Source organism: Chlorocebus sabaeus, chromosome 21 (assembly GCF_047675955.1).
Source record: "Chlorocebus sabaeus isolate Y175 chromosome 21, mChlSab1.0.hap1, whole genome shotgun sequence".
In the NCBI taxonomy this organism is placed as follows: Eukaryota; Metazoa; Chordata; class Mammalia; order Primates; family Cercopithecidae; genus Chlorocebus; species Chlorocebus sabaeus.
The window spans coordinates 24,387,228-24,411,819 of NC_132924.1; the positions used below are offsets into that span (position 1 = coordinate 24,387,228).

General features: G+C 40.7%; 1 protein-coding gene and 1 pseudogene across 3 annotated transcripts in view; one reads left to right on the top strand and one right to left on the bottom strand.

Annotated features, from left to right (window-relative positions):
• The window catches only part of ELMO1 (engulfment and cell motility 1), a 578,573-nt gene that overhangs the window by 63,345 nt on the left and 490,636 nt on the right, over positions 1-24,592 (top strand). The window lies entirely within an intron of this gene.
• LOC140709641 (small ribosomal subunit protein eS10-like) lies at positions 1,473-23,859 on the bottom strand (annotated as a pseudogene).

Consider the following 24,592-nt stretch of genomic DNA (forward strand, 5'->3'; position numbering starts at 1 on the left):
CCCTTTTCTCAGTGGTCTCCCTCAGTAGGAACCGTCTACCTCTGTCACCTTCTGCCCATTTTCCAAACCTAGTCCTTGATTCCTGCCTCCAGCCCTCCCTCCCCAGCTACCTGCTCAGAACAATTGCAACATCCGATAGGCTTCCAAATCCAAGGCGACTTAAGTCTGCACACCGTTTCTTCACAAAGAAAACACATTTGTTGAGGAAGTATGCTGATTCCTCAAGGAACCAGCCCCAGGGCCAGGCATGAAATCACTGTGGCTTGCACCACTGTGGGTTGCAGGCACTTCCTTAAAGGTGAAGTCATTCTGGGTAAAAGGCAGGCAACTGATACACAGCATCTGAAAGACTGCCCTGGAGCTCTCCAGTTGAGGAGGGGCCTAGATCTTGGTGAAGTTTCTGGCTCCTGCCTGGATTACAGTCAGCTGTGGAGCACATAACACTAGGGACTTCCTGGGGAATTGGGCATCTCCGGAAGCTGGGCCTGGCACTGGTAGTTTCCAAAGTTCTCCAGGTGGTTCCTCAAAAGCTCTAGGGGCGGTTCTGCTTCTGTGAAGGCAGATTGGCCACCCCTTTGTATTTTGTGCATGTGCATGCATTTTGCCGTGTGGGAAGCTAGGTGCTCGCTCAGCTGTTCACTCAACAAATGCTTATTAGGTGACAATATCTACCAGACCCTCTTCTAGACATGGGATACAGTGGAAAACCAAACACTTGTGCTTGCATGAAGCTTCTTTTCTATTCAGGGATCCAGAAAATAAACAAGTAAACAAATGTCTGAGGTGATTTCAGACCCTGAGAAGTGCCATCAAGAAAATAAAACAAGGGAGTGGAGTGGGAAGGACAGGGAGCACCATTTTAGTTAGAAGCCAAGTCATTCTTCTCTAAGGACACTTGAATGGAAACTGGAGTGAAGAAAGGGAATGAGCCACAGGGCAGTTTGGGAAATGTTGTGGGCAGCTGAATAGCCCTGTGCTTGGCCTGCTGGGGAACAGCAGGGCCAATGTGGCTGGAGGGGAAGGGAAGATGGAATGAGGAACAGAAAAGGGGCCAGAGGCCAGACCACAGAGGCAGATGGGCCATAGCTAGGGCTTTGAATGTTTTTCTAAATGTGATAGGGAGCCTCCGAAGGTTTTGAGTAGGGCAGCCACATGACCTGACTTAGGTCTCAAATGGATCATTCTAGAACATCAACTACTGTGGGCAAGAGTAGAGTCGGAGAGATCAGCTAGAGGTGGACTTTTTAGCACTGTCCAGGGAGCAGCTAGGAGAGGTTTATGCATATGCGGCAGGTAAAATATTACAGCAAGGCTTCAAAGTAATTGCTAGGCAGTGTTTACTATTCTTAGAACTTCAGAGCAAAGTATGGAATATATACTTTTTGCATATTGTCAGATAATTCTGCATATTTTCAAATGTGATACAGTGTTATCTGAACATGGTCACAGGCTCAAATGAATTTGTGTGCATTTTTATTCATGTCTTTTGTTTGTGCAACCATTGCTAGTTTTATTACAGATTAGAATGAAAGAAGTAATTTTTTGAGGTCAGATTTCTGAGGCAGCCTCTCAAGTAGATCTAGAACTTACTGTTTTCTCGACAAATAAGCAAACTGGAAACTTCTAATTTTTCTTCTATCTAATTATTTTGCTCACTCTTGTTTATAAATGTTGTGCCTTTTCTAATGACTTGCACTTTTTATTGATTTCTATAACACCTCATTAATCTTGTTTGGGTCCAGGTAATTACATGTGCATATTATCATCTTAATTGTGTCATTTGTTTTCAGTCTGTGTTACTAAAAGAGGTAATAATCTGTATTATCAATGTAGATATGACTAAAATAGAATTCAACAGACTGTCTAAGCAACATATTTTGTACCATAAGTAAAATATAGAAGCCATCAAAACCTATATGTTTCGGCCTGTAATCCCAGCACTCTGGGAGGCTGAGGTGGCCAGATCACGAGGTCAGGAGATCAAGACCATCCTGGCTAACACGGTGAAACCTCATCTCTACTAAAAATACAAAAAATTAGCCAGGCGTGGTAGTGGACTCCTGTAGTCCCAGCTACTTGGGAGGCTGAGGCAGGAGAATGGTGTGAACCCAGGAGGCGGAGCTTGCAGTGAACCAAGATCGCGCCACTGCACTCCAGCCTGAGCAACAGAGTGAGACTCCGTCTCAAAAAACAGCAATAACAACAAAAAACCTGTATGTTTCGAAATTTACCTAAAACATGCATCCTTTTAAATGTTGCCTAAAATAATCTATGATTAGATTCTTTTCCCATAACACAGTTACAACATTAAAAGGAAATGTGCTAGAAATATTATACCCAATAATAAAAGGAATAATTAAATGGGCAGAAATTAAAGATGAATCCCCAAATAAAATTTCCAAAAATGTAACAAAATATGTAAGCAGTAGATACTTATATAAGCGTGCTCATTTATGAAATGTTTTAAAATTTTTTTGTCTCAAATGCCATGTAACATAAACGACAAATAAAATTTCATTACCTCACCAGGAAGATAACAATTTTAACCAAGTGGTCAAAATTACCGTCTCTATTAATGGGACAAACCAACTACATATGCCCTCTGATAAAACATCACTCTTGTGATAGGTCTGCCAAAAATGCATAACCTGACTCCCATTGTGAGGAGAGATGTTAGATAAACTTTTGTAGATTTTTTCTATACTCTTAAAAAATGTCAGAGTCATGAAAGTCAAAGAGTGAAGAACTATCCCAGACTAAAGGAGATTAAAGACAGAAAAACTCAATGCCCTAAGCAATCTTGGATTGGCTTTTAGACCAGGGAAGCAAATTCATTTTTCTTTTATAATAAAGAACATTACTGGGATAATTAATGAAATTTAAAGAGGGCCTGTAGATTATATAACAGTGTGTGTCAGGCCTCTGAGCCAAAGCTAAGCCATAGTATCCCCTGTGACCTGCACGTACACATCCAGATGGCCAGTTCCTGCCTTAACTGATGACATTACCTTGTGAAATTCCTTTTCCTGGCTCATCCTGGCTCAAAAGCTCCCCCATTGAGCACCTTGTGAGCACCCCACCCCTGCCCGCTGGAGAACAACCCCGTTTGACTGTAATTTTCCTTTAACTTCCCGAATCCTATAAAACGGCCCCACCCCTATCTCCCTTCTCTGACTCTCTTTTCAGACTCAGTCCACCTGCACCCAGGTGATTAAAAAGCTTTATTGCTCATACAAAGCCTGTTTGGTGGTCTCTTCACAGGGACATGCATGATAGTGTGTATCAATGTTAATTTCCTGATTTTGATCATTGTGCTGTGGTTATCTAAAAGGATGTTCTTGTTCTTTAGAAATATACATTGAAGTATGGAGGGGAAAAGTGGTATCACATCTGTTACTCATAATACAATTGAAGGGGAAGGAGAACTGTTGTCTTTACCCTCCTAGATTCTGGGTCTGGGGCCCTGCAAATTAGACTGACAAAAGACAGATTAACAAGAGATAGCAAACAGAAGTTTATTAGTACATGCAGCATGCATACACCTGGGAGAAACTCAGTGATGAGTATCTCTACAGAGTGGTTAGAACTTGGGCTTATCTAGTATCTTAACAAATAACAATAAATTTGCAGAGAAGTGATAAGACAAAGGGAAAGGGTTTTAGGCTTCCCAGGGTGGCAGACTATGGGAAGGTAAATACATGGGGAATACTAATGGCAGATAAGGGTTAATTTAGTAAGGTTTGTTTGTGCAGGTCCATCCTGATGCAATCTCATCTCAGGTGATAAGGTTGTTATCCCCTTCCTGGTATGGGATGGTGGGGACACCTTTACAAGAATTTATCTTCTGCTTTCAGGCAGATAGTGAGAGGGCCAAGAGCATGTCCTGTTTCTGCTTTTAAAAAAAATTACCTTCAGCTCAAAATAATTCTTATGCCAAAGTGGTGTATTTTTGAATGGTACACTCTGAACTCCTTCACGATTCAGAAAAAAATAATAATACAAGAAAAAGTGAGATAAAGTTACCGTGATAAAATGTTATTATTTGGGAAATATGGGTGAAGGGTATACTTTACTTTCATCTTGGAACTTTTATGTATGTCTGAAATTATTTTGAATGATCAGCTCTAAATTGGGCTTAGGAGAGAACATTTTATTTTCTCCAAAACTGCAGAACACCCTTTATCCTAGTGGTTTCCAAGTAGTAGGAAGGAAACTTTTCTTTTTTAAAGGTAAGGCAAGTATTTCTGAGATTGCCTTAAATGTATATAAAATAGCTAAAATATTTCAAAATTATCTTTTATCCAGAGAGTCTTGACATACCAGAAGAGCCAGTTAGAATGAAATGGACCAATAGGAAGTATTTTTCTAATGTATAGATTGCTGAATTCTTAAAGAAAGCTAATGTATAATTTTTTTTCTTTTTCTTTTTGGCTCCTTAAGAGTCAACTTGAAAACATATAATTCAAAATATTTTATTCCCACTGTTCATAAACTTGCAGAAGGATCCCAACCCTTGTTATTGAATGTGTTTTAGAAGAGGAAATGAACTTTTACTAAGAAATGAGAAATTCACTATAGAAGGGATTTTTGGAATGATGAGAGTGATCAATCCTGGAACCCTGTTGAAGACTCTCCATCCCTATGGACTGGGAAGAGGTGTGGACACTGGATTTCTCATGTTCTAGAGATAAATTTCCCTCAACATTGGTTTGTGGATGGTTCAAGCTTGAACTCTGAAAAATTTTATTTTTCCATAAGTTTACATTTACGTAACTTATCTTATGGTCTACATTCCATCATGAAACCACCCATTGTTATTGTCAGTACTCTGGGATTGCCTTGTGAATTGTCACTTACAAGGTAGTAGCCAGTTCCCAGTGGTTTTACTCTTCATTAATGCAGGGTTGTAGATTACTGACTACTTTGGTACAGAATTAAGTTCACTTCATGAAGTTCTGCTTCTCGAAGTTCTGCTTCTCGAACTCTGCCTTCGGTACTGGAACTTTGGTAAACCAGTAATCTAGGGGGTTTAAATAATTATGGTCACCCAGATTAGAGAAATGGTACTCTGAGAAAGGTTGGTTCTTTTTTTAGTAATAGTTGTCCTATGAATGACACGGACCATGAAGTTGGACATTATCTGGGATCTGTTCTCACTCTACAGCAGCTGGGTAATCTTAGACAAGCTATCTGTGCTATTGGCGGATTCTGTATTTGAGAATCCAGTTACTTGCTAGTATCTATTTGTAACCCCCAAATCAGTGCTTATGGCACTTTTGTGGTCATTTGTGGATGAGCAGAGCAATGAAAACTTTGAGTCGCCTGATGGGCATGTTTCTAGGCCTGTCTTCTTGTTTCATTTCTCATACTGTAAGCAAGTACTCTTTTTGTGGTCTATTTAATGCCACATTTTTCACATTTTTGTGCTTTCTGTTGGTGATTTAGCTGTTTAAAATGGCCCTAGGGTTGGTACTGGTGTGCTGTCTAACGTTCCTAAGCACAAGAAGGCCGTATGTGCCTTATGGAGGAAATACGAGTGTTAGATGAGCTTCATTCAGGCATGAGTCACTGTGCTGTTGTCCATGGGTTCGAAGTTAATAAATCAATAATATGTATCAAAGAAAGTGTCTTTAAATAGAAACACACATAAAATAAAGTTGCACATTGATTTGTTGACAACGATGCTGTGACATTACTCTCAGAGGGACCTAACTCCATATTTTCCTTCAGGAGCAATCATTTAATGTTGGCAAATTCAGTGTTTGTGGTGACTTCATAGAACACAACTACTTCTAATAGTGAGAATGGATTGTATTCAGTCTTTCTGACTCTCAGCTTCGAAAAGTAACATTGAGACATTATCAGTCATTATGCCAGGGCAACACATTTAAACAAGGGCTATGTCAAGCAAACTGGGTCATACGGTCATCCTATCCTGGGTAAAATGGATATGAAAATACCTCCTTTCAGTAGCATTCAGCAAATAATTGTCCATCCCCTATGGAGCCAGGTACTACATTGGAAAATGGGTATCAGTGGTAAACAAAACCAACATGTCCTCTTTCTACATGGTGTTTATAGTGTATTGGAATAGGAAGACACAAAATGAATAAGCATACAAATCATCATATTGACTGTCATTCAGAAAGTCACCAGGATAGCTAAATAGTAGAATGGAGAGCTTTATTAGTAATATGGGTTTGCAAGCCAGGAAGAGGAAGTCTGTACATAGACTGAAGGTGCTCTATCTTGGAAGAGGGGAAGGACAACTTGGATTTTATGCCTTACAGGATTCATATTACACAAGAGTCATGCATATTCAGTAGGTTTGGGGGAAAAGCTGTACTTATTTATGAGACGATCCAAGTACATGCACAATGGGTAAACATATATGCAACATACATCCCACGTTCACTTTGGGGCATAGTTTTAAAATTAAAATGAGTTGGAAAAGGCTCTTTACATCCAAAGGTGAACTATAGGACACAAAGGCAGTTTGTATGCATCCTCTATAAGCTGCTGAAACTGGCCTAAGGTCTGCAGTACCTTATCCAAAAAGAATGTTTGTGAGGCCCATCCTCTGTCCAATCAGAGTTGCAGTGGCCTGGGTTGTAAATTAGATTTAAGAGAAGTCTGATATCTCCATTTGTTACGAAGTTTAGAGCCATAGGAATTTGGAAATTTGCTATGCCAACTGGGTCCTGACACCTCAACACATAAAAAACTTTCTTTTCTTAACCTTAGAGTCCATCTTAGTTGATAAAGGGGTATCTATTTTGATCTCTCAGATCACAAGTTATAGATTATGACCAGTTCTATGAAGGATAACAATAAGCTGTTATTGACAAGAATAAGTATCGAATTGGGAAGTTGGAATGGTGAGGCATGGAAGGCCTCTTTGAAAAGATGAAATTTAAAGCAAGATGGGTAGATGAGCTTCATTTTACCAGAAGAAGAGCTTCCCAGGTGGAGAATGAGGCAGTCTAGAGCCCGACCCCTTCAAGGAAGACCTTAGTAGCTGAAAAGTAATGAACAAAAAGAATGTGATGCAAGATAAAGTCCTGTTAAGAATTCTAGGAGCAATGGGGATCCACTGAAGGATTCCGAGCAGGGAAGTAATAAGATATTTTACAGTTCTCTGGAGTGTATGGAATTGGAAGTGGAAGGAAGAGCAAGTGAATGCAAAGGACCAGTTAGGTGGCTAATGCAGGGGTCCAAGCAAAAGTGACGGTGGCAGTAGAGGTGAAAGGAGAAGATAGGTTTGGAAGAGATACTCACAAGGTCAGATCTGTTGGTTTTGAGTATGAATGTTTAAGATTTAAAAAAAAAAAAGATCAGGAATGATTTTCAGGTTGTTTGAACAGAGGTACCATTTTCTGAAAGGGGAAATGTTGAAGGAGAAGTAGATCATGGGGCACGGAGTCAAGAATATAGCAAATTAAAGTGCATTTACATAGAAGACCATCTGTAAATATTAGTTGTTTTTTTTTTTTTTTCATTTATACCCTGGCAGTAGGAATTTTTAAAAAGACATTTGTTCCTTTCATCTCCCTCTTTTTCTGGAGGGAGATTTGTAGATTTGTGTTTATCAGAGTCCAAATTTGGTAACCCCGGTTTCTATTTTCGTATCAGTTTTCTGGACATTCTTTTGCATGCATTAGGTGGAAAGTTGGTTAATACTCATCCCCTCAGTTCTGCCGCTCTCCACAAACTTCTGTGGTTTCCCTGGTGCAGGTTTCAGATCTGCTTCAGGATGCCAGGAAGAGAGAGAACGGGGAGCTTTATCTGCTCTAGATTATTGTACAGGCCACACAGTGCCCCAGCATTGGCCTTCTGAGGCTATAGCTTTTCAGTTCACTCCCAAGCTCAGCTGCTGTCCCAGGGCAGAGTTTCCATCCCAGCATGCTGGGACTGTAGAAACTTCAGTGGCAGCCATGCCATCAGCTGGACCAACCTATCCATAGGGACTTCCGGATTTTGTTTCTAAACTTGGGTTGGACTTCTGACTCCTCCGCCCATCTTTGGGAATTGCCTTGGGAAGAAAACTTTTCCTCTTAGGGTTGCACAGTCTGAGGGATGGGGGCTGTGCATTAACTGTCAGTAGACAGACTAAAAGGAGAAAAGACAAGGTTGATTTCCATATACTGAAGTACTCTTTGATGAGTGCTGCACAGACAGGTAAATTTATATACCAATTTAACAAATAAGAGTAGTGCAGAGCTTCACTGGGGAAGTATAGCAGGCCCTGTTGTGCTTTTTGATGCTTATGGCAACTGATTTTGTACTTCCTGGTGCCAAGGGGCTGGCTTCTCCCACATAGCAAACACCCTTGGAGGGGGTTCAATGGTGGCCGTAGGTTCTGCTTAAATTCAGAATGCTACTTTGGTGGGCTGTTCATCCCTTCAGACCCTAAATTTCCTTTCCTCTCAGAAGAATCCTGGCCCATCAGAGAGTCTAAATTGAATGCTGGGAGAAAAGGGCTCCTGGAAGTGTCTCCCATCCACATGCAAGTATATCTACCTTCTCCCCAGTGACCTGCTCTGTCTACCAAAGAGCATTGAGAGGGGTGACCCTCCTCTGGTCACAAAAAGGTGGTATTCCCCATTCTACCATCGTTGGTGGTACTGGCGCATTCCATTTACATAACTGTGTGAGGCCACCGTGTTGACTCATCCCTGAACCTGGAAGATCTGCCTCAAGTGACTTTTCACTTTGGCTACCCCGAGACACATGGCCTGGCAGCTTCACTTTCCTGAAACTAGGTAAGATATGCCACATCCTATGGATATAGAGATTTTTAACTACAGATGGTCCCTGACTTCAACTTAAGATTTTTGGGGGTTCAGTGGTACAAAAGCAATAAGCATTCAGTAGAAACCGTACTTCAAATTTTGAATTTTGATATTTTTCTAAGCTAGCAATATGAGGTATAATACTCTCCAAAACTTGCAATCAGCCATGAGATCACACAATTTTACCCCACTGTAGGCTAATGTAAGTGTTCTGAGCTCCTTTAAAGTAGACTAGGCTAAGCTATAATGAATGTCCTGGAGGTTAGGTATATTAAATGCATTTTTCACTTACGATCTTTTCAACTTCACAGGATATAACTCCACTGAAAGTCAAGGAGCATTGGTAATGGATAATTAAGGGATGCCGTGAGTTACCAGTTCACAGATTTCTTGCAATTTTTTAATCTCTGATAAATGAAAATGTTACACCCCAGTGGGTTCTTCTTGCCTGCTACACAGATAAAGCCAATACCTGAGATGGCAGTGTTGACATAGAGAATGAGTTTAGTTATCACAAGGCAGCCGAGCAGAAGGACAGGAGACATTTCTCAAATCTGCCTCTCTGAGAGCTTGGAGGAGAGCGTTTTTAAAGGACAGTTCGGTGGTCAAGAGGCTAGGGAATGAGTGCTGCTGATTGGTTGTAGATGAACTCATAGGAGTGTGGAAAACTGTCTTCATGCGCTGAGTCAGGTTCTGGGTGGGGGTTACAGTACTAATTGAATCAGCTCCTTGAGATGAGTCAGGTCCCTGAGGTGGCAGTCAGTTCACCAGAATGTAAAAAATCTGAAACATATGTCAAGACCAATCTTAGGTTTTACAATCGTGATGTTATGTATAAAAACAATTAGAGAAGTTACAAATCTTTTCACTTCTGGCAATATGACTCCTGAGCAGTAAGCAAGCTAGGGAACAATAACTGGTTATCACTTACCTATGCAGGTCTTAGCAGAATTCAGGCCCCTCCCATAGTTAGCCTTGTCTATGCCTAGGAATGAGGAAGGGCTGTTCAAAGCTAGATGGAGTCAGGTATGTCAGATTTCTTTCACTGTCATAGTGTTTTGCAAAGGTGGTTTAGAAAAATGTTTAAAAACAGTGGGCACTAGGTCAGGTCTGTGATCAAAGGTATAATTCTAAACCTTGCTAACTGAATTGGTTCATCGCTTCCTTCAAGGTCTGTAAGAATCAGTGTTTTTGTTTGTTTGTTTGTTTGTTCATTTTTTTAAAGTTTTTTTGACTGTAAGTTTATGCAATGCAAAATAACCCTCTCCAGTTTTACTGAGGTGGCTGACCATGTTCACAACCAAATCCTCCTCTAAACTGGAATTCAGTTGCTGATCCAGCCCAAGCCTCCGCTTTCTTTTTGGCACCAGGAGGCACAGCACTATGTCTGCAGGTATCTCTGTTGGCTCCCCCTCTTGTGAGTCTTGCAGGTTGCTCAGTCTCCAGACCTTTAGGCCGAGGCCTGCCAGTCTCTGGACGGCTGCGGCATAGAGTGGCAGGCACAGTCTCCAGGGGCAGACGAAGGTAATCACGGAGATACTGGATACCCTCATTGGTAAGGTACCAGTAGAAATGCCTCCAGGCAAAACTGTTCCTTCACGCAGCCTCGGGACTTGAGAGACTGCACGGCCTTCATGACCTGAAGATTGGGCACATTCTTGTCTGCCAGCTCCCGGTGCTTAGGCATGTGGACATCCTTCTTGGCCACCATGACTCCCTCCTTAAAAAGGAGTTCATAAATGGCAATCTGGTTCTTCTTAGGTATCAACATCTTGGTGGCTGTAGGGTCCGGGACCGGGGCTCGAATCATACGTGACTCCATCTTGCTTCGAACCTCATGAGCTAACAACTTTCCTTGCTATTCCTGGGCATAGACAAGGCTAACTATGGGAGGGGCCCGAATTCTGCTAAGACCTGCATAGGTGAGTGATGACCAGCTATTGTTCCGTAGCTTGTTTACTGCTCAGGAGTCATGTTGCCAGAATCAGGTTTTTAGTTAGGAACCATTTAATATTTGTTTACTAGATTATAAAAACAGAAATATTTTCTTTTTCTTTTTTCAGTTACCAAGTGTTTAGCAAGGGAAATGTAACCTGCTACAATATGATTATGCCTTCTCTTGAGCGCTGCATTGCTTCTAGGGAGAAGAAATATTAGAATAATCAGGAAGATCGAACAAAGAGCAAAAAAATTACTTTGTAAAGTTAAGAGATTTCTTTCTTTCTTTCTTTCTTTTTTTCTTTTTTTTTTTTTTTTTGACAGAGTCTTGCTCTGTCACCCAGGCTGGAGTGGAGTGGTATGATCTAAGCTCACTGTAACCTCCACCTCCCGGGTTCAAGCAATTCTCCGCCTCAGCTTCCCAAGTAGCTGGGATTACAGTCATGCACCAGCACATCTGGCTAATTTTTGTATTTTTAGTAGAGATGAGGTTTCACCACCTTGGCTACACCGGTCTTGAATTCCTGACCTCATGATCCACCCACCTCAGCCTCCCAAAGTACTGAGATTACAGGCGTGAGCCACTGCACCCAGCCAAGATTTTTATTTATTTATTTATTTATTTATTTATTTATTTATTTATTTATTTATTTTGAGACGGAGTCTTGCTCTGTCACCCAGGCTGGAGTGCAGTGGTGCAATCTTGGCTCACTGCAATCTCCGCCTCCCGGGTTCAAGCGATTCTCCTGCCTCAGCTTCCCGAGTAGCTGGGACTACAGGTGCGTGCCGCCACACCTGGCTAATTTTTTGTATTTTTAGTTCAGATGGAATTTCGCCGTATTAGCCAGGATGGTCTAGATCTCCTGACCTCGTGATCCACCCACCTCGGCCTCCCAAAGTGCTGGGATTACAGGCATGAGCCACCGCACCCGGTGCCAAGGAATTTTTTTAAACAACTAACTAATGTTCTTTTTTATCTGGCAAGCAGTAATGATGCATTGGATATAGCACATATAGGTTTTAGCAAGATTTCAAAAAAATTATTAGTTCTCGGACAACATGGAGAAATGAGAGCTGGATGCTAATATAGTTAGACATGATGGTTGCATAACAACAGCAAAGCCTCAGCCTCCCCTCTCCTTCTTTCCCTGTGAGTACTGAGGTGACCCTGAGCTAAGACTCATTGGCATACTGGTGTTAGGACCGCATTCATTCCGATGGATCATTGTGCATCCTGTATTGTTGTTAAATATTTTAACTATGCTCTCAGGGTGTAATAAACTAGAGCTCTTGGGAAAAGCAGACGGAAGCTGGGTCATGGCCACGTTAGCTCTTTGGGAACTTCATGCATCGTGCCTACACCCTACCTCTAGTTAAAATGAGAAACAACAATAAAACAAGTAAGAAAATCCAACACTGTCCTTTTCCCCCATAATGATGAATTCAGTACATCTTTAGAAATATGAAGTAACAAATTATGTTTTATTTTCTCATTGATTGGGTGCTCCTGCTTTGCTGGTGCCTTCAACATGAGCCTTTGTTGAGCTCAGAGTAGGCCTCCCTGAGGCAGCAGGGGAAGGAGAGAACTGAGAATTAAGGATTGGGTCTGTTTAGATTTTGAGCTTCCATTGGTAGTTGTGTTGGCTTAAAGTGAGTGCAAATTGTTTGCACAGCCATTAAGCGTTTATAATAATGTATTGAGTTGTTTAAAATAAAAACACTGCTAAAATTAAAAAATTAAAATAGCACCATAAACAAATAAGTCTTGGATTATTATTATTATTTTTTTTGAGATGGAGTCTCACTCTATCATCCAGGCTGGAGTGCAGTGGGATGATCTTGTCTCACCGCAACTCCCACCTCCTGGGTTCAAGCTATTCTCCTGCCTCAGCCTTCTAAGTAGCTGGGATTACAGGCATGTGCCACCACACCCAGCTAATTTTTTTTTATTATTTTTAGTAGAGACGGGGTTTCAACATGTTGGCCAGGCTGCTCTCAAACTCCCGACCTCAGGTAATCCGCCCCCCTCAAGCTCCCAAAGTGCTGGGATTACAGGCGTGAGCCACGCGCCCGGCCACCTTGTAATTCTTTTAATGGAAAAATAAAGCAAAATACTTAAGAGAGAGGGATTTACTACAAAAGTGTAAATTGATTAAACTACCACTTTTGCATGTTGGATTGGTGAAATGATTTGCTTTTCACTTTAGGGTAAGTGTGCCTTTCCCAGAACCGACCTCTGCTAGCGCCATCTTCAGTGTTACACCTGATTCCATCTCCTGCTGCATCATGAAATGCTGACTCTCAAGGCAGACAATGGACAGGATTTCAGACAGAACCATTTACCTGCCTGTGTGATGTTTCCCTGTAGGTGACACAGCATGGGTGCCACTTCTGTACTAGCTGTGGAAGTCTGGCTCTTCCCTTTAGTAGCCTTAGGATACAGGGCTGGTTCTGGCTTCATTTACCATCATTAAGAGCCTGTTTGACTGGAAGAGATGTTATCTCATGATAATTGTTCCCTTCTGCTCCTTGCCAGGTTGGAAAAATAGATAATGATGAAAAAGTGTGCTGAGAAGCACCAATTGCCAGATCCCCTAATGTGTGAGGGATTAATCTAGAAATATAGTGGAAAATTTCCTTTAAATATGTAAACTAGACTGAAGGGACTGGCAGAAAGTAGGGTGACAGTTGTTTATGAAATTATTGCATTTTTATTAGTTTGAAATACACTTGCATATGTTTCTGTTAGCCCTGGGGAAGAGAGAAAATTTTATTAATGTAATTCAAAGTTATAAACATCACTCATTGTTAAATTGCTGTAACTTTAAAAATGAGATGTGTAAGTTAGGAGGGATAACAATATAAATTCCTGGAAAATTTTGTTTTGACCTGCTTGACTTTGTGAACTTAGAAAATGATAATGATCATTTATTGAACATATATTATGTACCAGGGACTCATTGCAATCATTTAATCATCACAACAACCCTGTGAGTTATAGCATTATCATTCCCATTTTACAAATGGGGAAACTGAGGCCTGTCAAGCTTAACCGACTTACCCAGAATCACCCCCCGGCTGGTTAGTGATAGATCCAGGGTTCCATCCCAGGCCCTCTGACCTCAGAGGTTATGGTCTTCATTCTTCATATTTTAAATGCCTCAGTCACTTTACTTTTTTGGGTTAGTTTCCTTATTTTTAAAATGTGGGGGCAAGACTAGATTCTTTATAACATATTAGAATTTTGGAACTGTGCTATCTTTTTTTTTTAACTGAAACTGAGCAGAGGCGATGTTCATCACATACTCACTGCAAAAGGTCAAGAGAATGACTAAAGGGTAATTACCAGCAGTATTTGTAGCAATTTAAGTCATTTCAGGATTTTATCTTTGACAGTTATTAGTTATTAGTTTTAGTAACAGGGCACTGAGAGAAGGTATTTCTTAGTCTACATCTCAGTTGCTTCCTGATTTCTCTCTGAACCAACCTCCTCCAACCCCATCATCTCCCAGGAGCTGCTAAATAATCACACTGCAAGCAAAGGCAATCGGCTGCTCTTCGCAACTCATCAAGAGAGTGACTACTAAATGCAGGGGATGAGTGAGAAGAGGGAATTCAGGCAACGAATAAGAAACAGTTCACTAATTAGGAGAACCAGGAGAGACTGCTGTTATCCTGTGCTATTCAATCTAGAAGTTACTAAACTCTACCTTAATAGAAAACGTGCGCCTGACTTCTCTAGGAAAGAAAAGAAGCATTCATTAGCAGATCGTAGATTCCTCTACATTGCTTGGAGTTTCCAAAGACATAGCCAATTGAAATATCTGTCTGTACTTTCATATTTATTACTGAAGGAACCCCCCGTTTTGTTACCGTGCTTAAGTTTGGTGTTTCACATAAGTAAGTTTTCTATATAAATGAAAGCTAAAACTAAATGTTTCATAATAGATTATAATGAAATGTTAAACCTTTATTAAGTATACGATATAAGCAAATGATGCATTAGAGCATCTATGTATTGTTTAGTGAAGAATTGTAAGATGAATATCCATGTACTCATCATGCAGCCTAAGAAATATAATGCTAGCAGTACTTTTCAAGCCTGGATCCCATTCTCTTCCCTAACTCAAGTAAAGATTGCCCTGAATATTTTATTAGTAATTTCTTTGTTTTATTTTGGGGTTACATACATATTAATAATTTTTTTTGCAACTTTATAAAAGTGGAATGATTCTCTCTGAGTGTTTCAGTGGCTTGTTCAATATTAACGTTATGTTTCTGAGATTCAACTATGAGAATGTAGTTCACCCATGTAGATGTAGTTCATTTTTATTCTTCAGAGTGTATTCCATTTTATGAATATGGGACAGTTAATTTTTCTCAGGAGAGATAGACATTTATTTGAGTTGTTTCCATTTTCTTGCTATTAGGAGGATATTGTGAATATTTTTGTCCATCTCTCTTAGTGTAGATGAGCAAGAGTTTTTCCAGGATGTAGACCCAGGAGAGGAGATGCTGTGTTGAAGGCTACACACACCTAAAATTTTACTGGGCAATGCCAACTTGTTTCCGAAGTAGTTGTGCCAACTTTAATTCTCACCAGGAGTGCATGAAAGTTCCTGTTGCTCCACATACGTGCCAAAACTGGGGGGCTGTCAGATTATATACATTTTCTAGCCTTTTGGGTGTAAAATGGTGTCAGCATGGGGGTCTCCGCATTCCTCTGATTACTAATGAGGTTGACCATCTTTTTATAGGTTTATTGACCTTGTTTTTTCATGAAATGCCTGAATATGCGTTTTGGGTTGCTTGTCCTTTTCATATTGATTCATTGGAGTTCTTTATATATTTTGTGTACTAAATCTTTTTTCATTATAGATGTTACTGTAGAGGCAGGAAGGAGGTGATCCCTTTTCTCCCCATCACAAGAGTCACAGCCCACACCTTTATAACAAAATATAGATCAACATGAGAAAAACATAACAAACTCATTAATGTACTTAAACACTGGAGCCATACAAAACATATGAAAACTCAAGAAAGGACCAGATGGTTGATGCTTAAATATTCTTTTCACTGGGGAGAAGGAGGTGGAGAGCTGTAAATGAATGGGCCCAAAAAACTACACCAGTGGTTTGTAAATGATTCTCTCTGGACTCTGAATGGGACCTAAGGACAAATAGTAGCTGCAGACAAGTTACAGGAAGGTAAGGGCAGACCTGCATTGTGAACAAAGGTCTTATTATGCAGATAACAGTCTTCCAGGTCTTCCCTTGGAATTGCCCTCAGGAGAGCAGAGGCGGAGGCTGACTGGGCATGGTGTCCTGAGCGTAGAGACTTCTAGTCTCTTCTCTGGTGGTTAACGTTTCCTGGTTATTTAATGAGATTCCTAGGGAAGGGGTTTTGAGGCAATTGCATTTCTTTTAGAAGTTTTCTCAATCAGATAAGGGAAGTTACAGAGAGAACCAGTCCTGGTGCTCTGAATAGTAAGGAGGATCAGAGGGAGTAGGGGGAGGTCAGATGGAGACCTTGAGGCTGCTTCATTAGTTCAGCATGTCAAGGCACCATATTTCAGGGCATTTTCTGAGCCCCAATATTGAAGATATCTTCTTTCAATATGTGGTTTCTATTTTTTATTTTTAATTTTTTTTGATATGTTTTTTCTTATCAAACATTTTAATAAGCAGCAATTCTTAATTATATTGTAGATGAATTGGTCAGTCTCTTTTTTTTATGTCTTGGGCTATATATAGCTTGCTTAAGAAATCCTTCTTACCCGTTGGTTATTAGGTTATTCTTGTATCCTAAGATTTTCTGAGATGTCTGTTTTTCTTTTTCATTCAAATAGTTAATCTCTGGAATTGTTTTGTTTATGTACATTGTAAAGTAGAGGCTGATTTCATTTTGCCCCCTACATTGTCCCAATGCCACTTATTAAATACAGGTTGAGTATCCCTAATCTGAAAATCCAAAATCTGAAATGCTTCAAGATGCCAAGCTTTTTGAGTGCTGACATGACACTCAAAGGAAATATTCATGGAAGCATTTTAAATTTCAGATTTTTGGATTAGGGATGTTCAGCCAGCAGGTATAATGCAAATACTACAAAACCTGAAAGAATCTGAAATCTGAAACACTCCTGGTCCCAAGTGTTTCAGATAAGGGATTTTCATCCCTCCTGTCTCCCCCAGTCACTGGTCTGCGCTGTGACTTTTGGCACATATCAAGCTTCCACATGGGTGAAAGTCCTTCTCCAGACTATAAATGTTACATAACCTTGTTGAAATTTTTATAATATTGGGCTTTCTTAGTCTTAAACTTTGTATGTTTATCCATTTATTTTGGTGTTCTTTAATATTTTTCAATAACTTTTATTGCTTTATACAGAAATATCTTGTAAAATTTTGTTTCATATATTCCTAAGTGTTGCTGCAGCGGCCAAGAGGGAAAGCTTCTCCCCCTCATCTCCTGAAGGTTTGCTGAAAATATACTGACAAAAGGCCAACGAAAAGGACAGAAAGGCATACAATGTATTTAATGTGCACAATGCAAGAAATCACATAAGAATGATTTACCAATAGCCCAGTGTAGTCCAGATGCTTATATACTCTTCCATTTATGGGAGAGAGGAGATAGAGAATGGGTAAGTAAGTAATAAGTTCCCCTAAGCTCTGAGGGAGGTGTCAGGAAGGTGAGGGATGGAACTTCACTGTGAGCAAAGGTCATCTTATGCAGATAAAGCCTCCCAGGTAATCTATGAGAGCTGCCCTTAAGAGAATAGATGAAAAGCCTGTCCGGATGTGGTGATGACTTACAGTCTCTTCTCTTCTTTTCCTGGGTGGTTGATCTTTTTGGGCTATTTGATGAGATTCCTAAGGAGTGGGGTCTTAAGAAATTCCAAAAAGAGTCCCTCCCGGTGCTTTGGGAAAGAAGATCAGAGACAGGGAGGTGGAAGCAGGTCAGAGAGAAACCTTGGTTCTGAGGCTTATTTCTGAGGCTTTTCACTTTTCAAAGCACTTAGCATGCCAATGATCTGTGTTGTGAAGCATCATTTTCTGCACTCCAACACTATCTTCTTGTTTTATTATTATCATGAAATGTATATTTAAGAAATAGTTCTTTCTGATGCTTTGTTCCTGGTGTATAGAAATGCTAGTCACTTTAATATATTGATTTATACTCAGAAACCTTGATAAAGCCTTATTAATCCTAATAGTTTCTGAAGGCAATAATATTATCTGAATAATGAAAAATTTGCCACTCCCATTCTTAAAATGTTTAGAATGAGATCTCCAGTACAATATCGAGTAGAGGTAGTGATATTTGACTTCCTCGCCTTGTTTTTGATTTTAAAGGAAAAGCTTGATGGCTCACAGTTGAGCATGATGATTGCTATAGAGTTTCTGTAGACATCCTTTAGGAAGGAAGCTTTCTGCCATTCCTAATTTGCCTACTTTCCTAAGATGCTTTAAAAAATTATGATTGACTTGTGTATTGGTCCTGTTTGGCGGTAGCAGAAAGGAGTTACATTTATTGTCCATGATTGTTTTTGATGTCTGCAGTGGAAATTAGTGGGGAGGGAAAGGTAGGAGGAGGTAATATATGCTTGCTATATACTTATTTTCTGATTGCTTTATATGCTATAAAATAATTTCATACAAATTACTTCATTTGGGTTATTGTTTTCAGTGTCTTTTGTTTGTTTGTTTCTGGTAGGGACTTAGAGCATTCTGATTCCATAACTGTGGCTGGTCTTAGGCCCACCAGTTTTTCCTGCTATACATTGGTGATATTCAATTTGCACTATGCTTAACTAACCTATTCTTTCTTCCTTAATCTTCTCTAGTCTTCCATGTCACACATGTAGCGAGTTGTACCTGTAGCCTGTTATTTTTCACTGTACTCCTGAAGAATTTTCTTAAAGTGTCTAAGAAATCAGTGGTGTCCTTCCCATCTGATCCTTTTCTTCCTTCATTCACTTATTCACTCGCCAGATATTCATTGATAGCATACTATGTGACCACAGGTAAAATGGTGAAGAAAACATCCCTGCCCTCATAGAGTTGACTCTCCAGAGTGGAATCAGGACAATAAACACATAGGCCAGTGTGTAGCATTGCAAGGTAGTGATGCGGTGAGTGAAGGAGTGAGTGGGAGAGAGAAAGAGAGGGAGGGATGACTGGGAATGTGTGTGTGCCCATTTTACTGGCATTAGGTTACCTAGGAAAGGCTTCCCTGAGGAGATGACCTTTGGTCTGAGCCCCAGATACAGTGAGCAAGTCAGTTGCGGGAAGTTCAGGAACAGCAGATGAATGACAGTGTGGTGTGTCTAGGGAACTTGATGGAGTCAGGTATGGTCACAAGAGAGCAAGCCAGGAGAAACTGGTAGGGGACAGAGAAAGAGACAGAGGCCAGGAAATGCTGGACTTGCAAGATCCTGATTAGAGAGATTTTCCTTTTATTGATGTGCTGAAACTGTGTAAGTATATTTTAGAGGCACATAATATTTTTGTTTACTTTCTCAAAGAATTCATCAGTCTGTTATCTGATTTCTGGGAATAACAGTGCATCCTGGTCTTCACTCTTGTCTCAGAATCTCCAAACTCAGTGATTGATGGGAAGAAGCTTCTTGTTAATAGTCTTGAAATGAATACAGAATCTCTCTTTCTCCCTTAGAGGAGTTTGGAGAATGCTATTGCTGAAGTTGGCCTGGCTCACTGCACCACGTTGGGAAGTGATGCTACCAGGGGGAGATTACAGAGGAATAAGCCAGCACTGAGTTTCCTCTGTGGTAGAGGCTCATTGTGTGAGGACGGGAGATTCTCAGTCTGACTTCCTTCTCCAGGTAGAAACATCTAACTTAACCAAGTGTAAATGATTCATGTGTGACTGCAGAACTTTGTTTTGCTTGTGCTCCTCTTCTAAACTCTAGGTGTTGGGAGATTGGAATGGATCTCATTTTGAACTGGATCTTAACTTCTTTGCTTCAATCCCCCGTTGATAAAATGAGATTATAGAGCAGTATTTGCTGACCTTCCTCACAAAGACCCTATGTGTGATGAATTTTAATTTTAATTTTAATTTTTATTGTATGTAATGTAATTTAACTCTGAAGAAAAAAAATGCTGGATATTCTTTTGAGACCACCGAAAGGATATGGCGATAGTTTCTTCCTTTGTCTTGTAGAAGAATACATGCTATAGAAATCAAGGAGTAAAAATCAGGGCATTCTTTCTGAATTTTCTTTCTCATCTTTTAGCCCCTTTGAATATGATGTGATTTTAGAAACAACTTAGAATTTAGAAACAACTTCTAGGTCATTTTAATAAACTTGGGAACCTCGTTGGTGGAGAGGTCCCTGTAAGTGGTGAATGGAAGTGAAATCTTATCTTGGGCATTCATCTATCAGATATTTTCTTATCAATGTAGTGGCTGTACTCTCTAGTAGGTTCTACAGTTCATATTAGCCATTTTACATTTTCATACCTGTGAAGCTTAAAAACACTGCACACATTTGATACTACGACAATACAGGAGGGAGAATGGTGCTTATGATAATACTTTACTATGTCTTTGCCTTGAAAAAGTAAGTAGTGAGTTGGAAAAATTGTTTAAGTGACTGAGAGAAAGGAACCTACTATTCAGGAAAGAAGAATTTTAAGATTGTCTGCATTGATTAATGCATTGGTTAGTTCTTCAACTCCCCACTTTACCTCAGAAGCCACATTTTTTCCTGTGTTGTTTTCACCCTGGATTTGAGCTTCTATGACGGCTGAAATCAAAGTTTTGGTCATAAGAAAGAATGACTGAGATGAGTAGTTGGTGTTTGAGAGCTGGTGCTTCGCCCATGCTGGGTAGAAGAAGACTTCTTTTCTGCTTTCTCCAGCAGGAGAGCTTCCTCAGGTCCACTGTTGAGCAGGTGTTCTGCTGCCCATTCTGTCCTGCAGTGACTTTGGTGTTGGTCCACACCAACCAGAGGGAGCTTGGGTACAGGGTTGACTCTGTGGAGCTCGGAAGCTCCTGGGTCCACTCTTATCTTGGCCATCCTTCAGTAGGATCCCCTGCAGCCGGCTGGGGAATTGATCAGTGCTCAGCAAAACAACCTCTTTTATTTTCCGGTGTCCTTTTGAAAGACCCTTCACTCTGAAGTTTCACAGCCTTTGATTACTGCAAGAATTTAGGATCACATCATAGAATTTAAAACACAAAGTGGAAAGGTGGCCTGGTGTTAGAAGTTATTTCCGTAAGAGGGGACGGCTGTGTTTTCCATTTGGTGGGAACGGACAGGAAAACTACCGTCGTGTTCCCATTCTCGGCAGGCTCGGATGGAAACGTGTCGGGATGAGGAACTTTCCGTTTGATAAAAGCTAAAAAGCCCACTCACATTTCTAACCTTTCAAGTTATGACAGTCATTCACGACTGTCAAATATAATGGCATTTTGGACATCATCCAGGAATCGTTAACAGCTTCCAAGTGCCTTGACACAAAGAGTTTATGAAAACATTCTGAGCTTTGTTAAGAAGATGCTTCTGGCCCACCTTCAATAGGATTCGCTTTTTGTGTTATCTATCAATGGTGATAGAAAAGCCAATATCCTTAGCTGTCTGGCGCCTGAAAAACAGGATGTGTCCACAAAAGCACTCGAGTTTGCTCTCCTTCTTAAGCAAAATTTGCCGAATTTTAAGACGGTGAAATGAGAAGAAGAAGAAATTTGGTTTTGAGTTGAATTTTCCCTATCTTAATTACAGAAGGTAAATATTCTGGAAAAAAAAAAAATTAAGCCAGAATTAAAGCATTAAAGCATGCCTTCTAGAACCTACAACTCATTTTCCTATGTGTTAAAGGTTTTGAAAACAAGTGAAGAAGTCTCTTTCTCCCATTGGATGAACATTTAGGTATTTAGGTGAAAGCAAAAATGATCAAGTGTGAATCTCTCTTCAGGAGATCTCTAGTTTAAGAATAAATATGTTTCAATATTGTTGCTTGTTGTCTGAAACTGGGAACAATTTTAGTCATAGATTTCACATCATATTTGGCAGAATACATATTTGGCAGAATACACTCAACCATGAGAGGGTCCCCTGTGTCTCTCTGGAGTCTCATTTTATATTAATAAAGGCATAGATGAAAACTGCTTGTAGTCTTTGGTTCTGAGAGAAACCCTGATTGAGGATTGAAGTTTGGCCTGCTGAGAGCATGCCTTTGCCCCTATATTGACCCAGGGATGGGGTATGGTGGGGGGGTATTGTCTAACTTCTGTGGGGAGAGGACTCCTTTATATCAGAGAGGCCTAAGGACCTGGTAGAGTGTTAGTCAGAATTGAATGGAGAGAGGGATTCCGGAGGGATTTGCATTAGTCAAATGAAGAAGCATGGGTGAGAGTGGGTGGTGGTGGCTGTCGGGGGTTAGAGTCCTTCTAGGCCTAGAGCGTGATTTTCTACTGAACGCTTCCCTGACTTCTTCGATTTTTCTGGTTACTTGGTTTAATTTCTGTCCCCTGATTCTGAAGCCCTGGAGGTGTCTTCCTTCTCTTTCAACTCCTACCAATGTTTAGATCTTATGGTCACGTGATTTCTGAGAATTTAACTTCATAGCTCATCCTCTTGTCTTCTGACTCAAAGACAAGCACATTCAAGATTTATTTTCCCCCTTCTAGCAAAAAATGAAAGGAGAGAAGTGAAAGAAGGTAGGTGTGCTTTAGAGTGATTTCAAGTAGCTAGGGGTAGAAAGGAAAAATGGAGAGGAAGAGAGACTACCTTTCATGGTAGGAGCTTGGCGTGTTTGGGCAACTGAGAGAGGGCTGGAGCCACTGACGTGGGATGGGGATAGGAGAGAGGAATGGGGTGAGGGAGAGAGAGATGGATGGATGCCCAGGATGAGGTCAGGACAGATGGGCCCTGGTTAGATCACACAGGCCTTTGTGGGCCATGTTAAAGACTTTGGATTTGAGCTTGAGAGCAGTGGGGAGCCATTGAAGGGATTTAAACAGAGGAGGTGTTTGAAAGTCTTTGTGATTTCGACTTTGGAGGCTATGTGGAGAATAGATCTAAGGGCTCTTGCAAGAGCCCAGGTGGGAAATGTTAGTTTGGCCTAGGGAATGTTTGTGAGGGTTGAGTTGGTGGTAGACTGGACATGGAGGGGAGGGAGAAGGAGTGTAAAGAAGGACTCCTTGGTCTGGCACAAGCACCTAAAGTTGTCAGAGGGCCCTGAAGTCCTCAGAGGAGGCTAGTTCATGCTGTGGCAACAGCGGCTTCAACATTTCAGGCCACGGCAACAGAGTTTGCAGTCTTGCAAAATCTGCTATAAGTCCAAGTGACCCTCCAGAGCAGCTGTCCTCAAACTCAGTGATCTAGTCTGCCTTCCATATCAGTTCGGGTTCTACCAAATTCACTGTGACAAGGGAAGAGAGAACCTGGCTCTCCAGTGCCTCTGTCACTTCCACTCACATGTCTTTAGCCACAAGAGTCATGTATATGGCTGTGACCTTATCCTGCAAGAGGGCTAGAAGTGCAATTCCCTAGAGTGCCCAGAAGAGGGGAAGCAGGAAATCTGGTGTAAAGGTGTGCCACAGAGCCATTTTCTAATGTGAGGAATCTGAAGGAAAAATAGCTTCTGGAGGAAAGAGTTCAGTTTTTGATATGTTAAATTTGAGATGCTTGTGAGATACCCAAGTAGCTATGTCAAGTAGGCAGTTGGCTATTTGAGGGAGGGAGAGAGGGAGGAAGGAAGGAAGGAAGGAAGGAAGGAAGGAAGGAAGGAAGGAAGGAAGGACGGAAGGAAGGAAGGAAGGTAGGTTGGTTGGCTTGGGTTCAGGATATACGTTTAAAATGTATCTATGGTATTGGATGAGACTACCTAGAGACAACGTCTGAAGAAAGACAAGGACTCAAAAATGAGCCCTGTATTAGTCAGTCTAGGCTAAACTCTGCCGTGGATCCAAGCAATCTTAAAAGTCCTAGTGGCTTATCACAGGCTTTACCCATGCCAGATGTCCACTGGGGGACAGTGGGAGGCCCCATCATATTATAACTGTACCATCTGAGCAGAAACTTTGTGTTTTGTGTTCAATGTCTTATGCCCAATACCTGGAAGCATACCTGGCAGGAGGTAGTACCTGGCAATACCTGGCACAAGGATGTAATGGAGAAATTATATATATATATAATTTCTCCATTACATATATATATATATATATATATATATCATATACATTTTTATTGAGGTACAATAAAATCAATTTTCATTTAGTGATTTTGACCAATGTATGTAGTCATGTAACCATCACAACACAGTCAAAAAACAGACCATTTTAAAGCTTTATTTTATTTTTTATTTTCTTCATGCTACCTCGTATAAGAGAAATAGACCAGTTTCATCACCCTAAAAAGTTCCCTTGTGCCCCCTTGCAGACTCTGCTCCCACCTCACCCCTGGCAACCACTGATAGGCTTTCTTTTTGTGTGACTGGATCTCTGTCTCCCAGGCTGGAGTGTGGTGGTGCAACCTCTGCTCACTGCAACCTCCACCTCCTGGGCTCAAGAGGTCCTCCCACCTCAGCCTCCCAAGTAGGTGGGACTTACAGGTGTGTGCTACCACGCCTGGCTAATTTTTTTGTATTTTTTATAGAGACAGGGTTTCTCCATGTTGCCCAGGCTGGTTTCGAACTCCTGAGTTCAAGCCATCCGCCGGCCTTGGCCCCCCAAAGTGCTGGAATTACAGGCGTGAACCACTGTGCCCAGATGATATGCTTTCTATCAATATAATTTTGCCTTTTCTAGAATTTTCTAGAAATGGAATCATATAGTATGTGGTCTTTTATAACTGACTTCTTTTATTTAGCATAGAGATTGGTAAACATTTT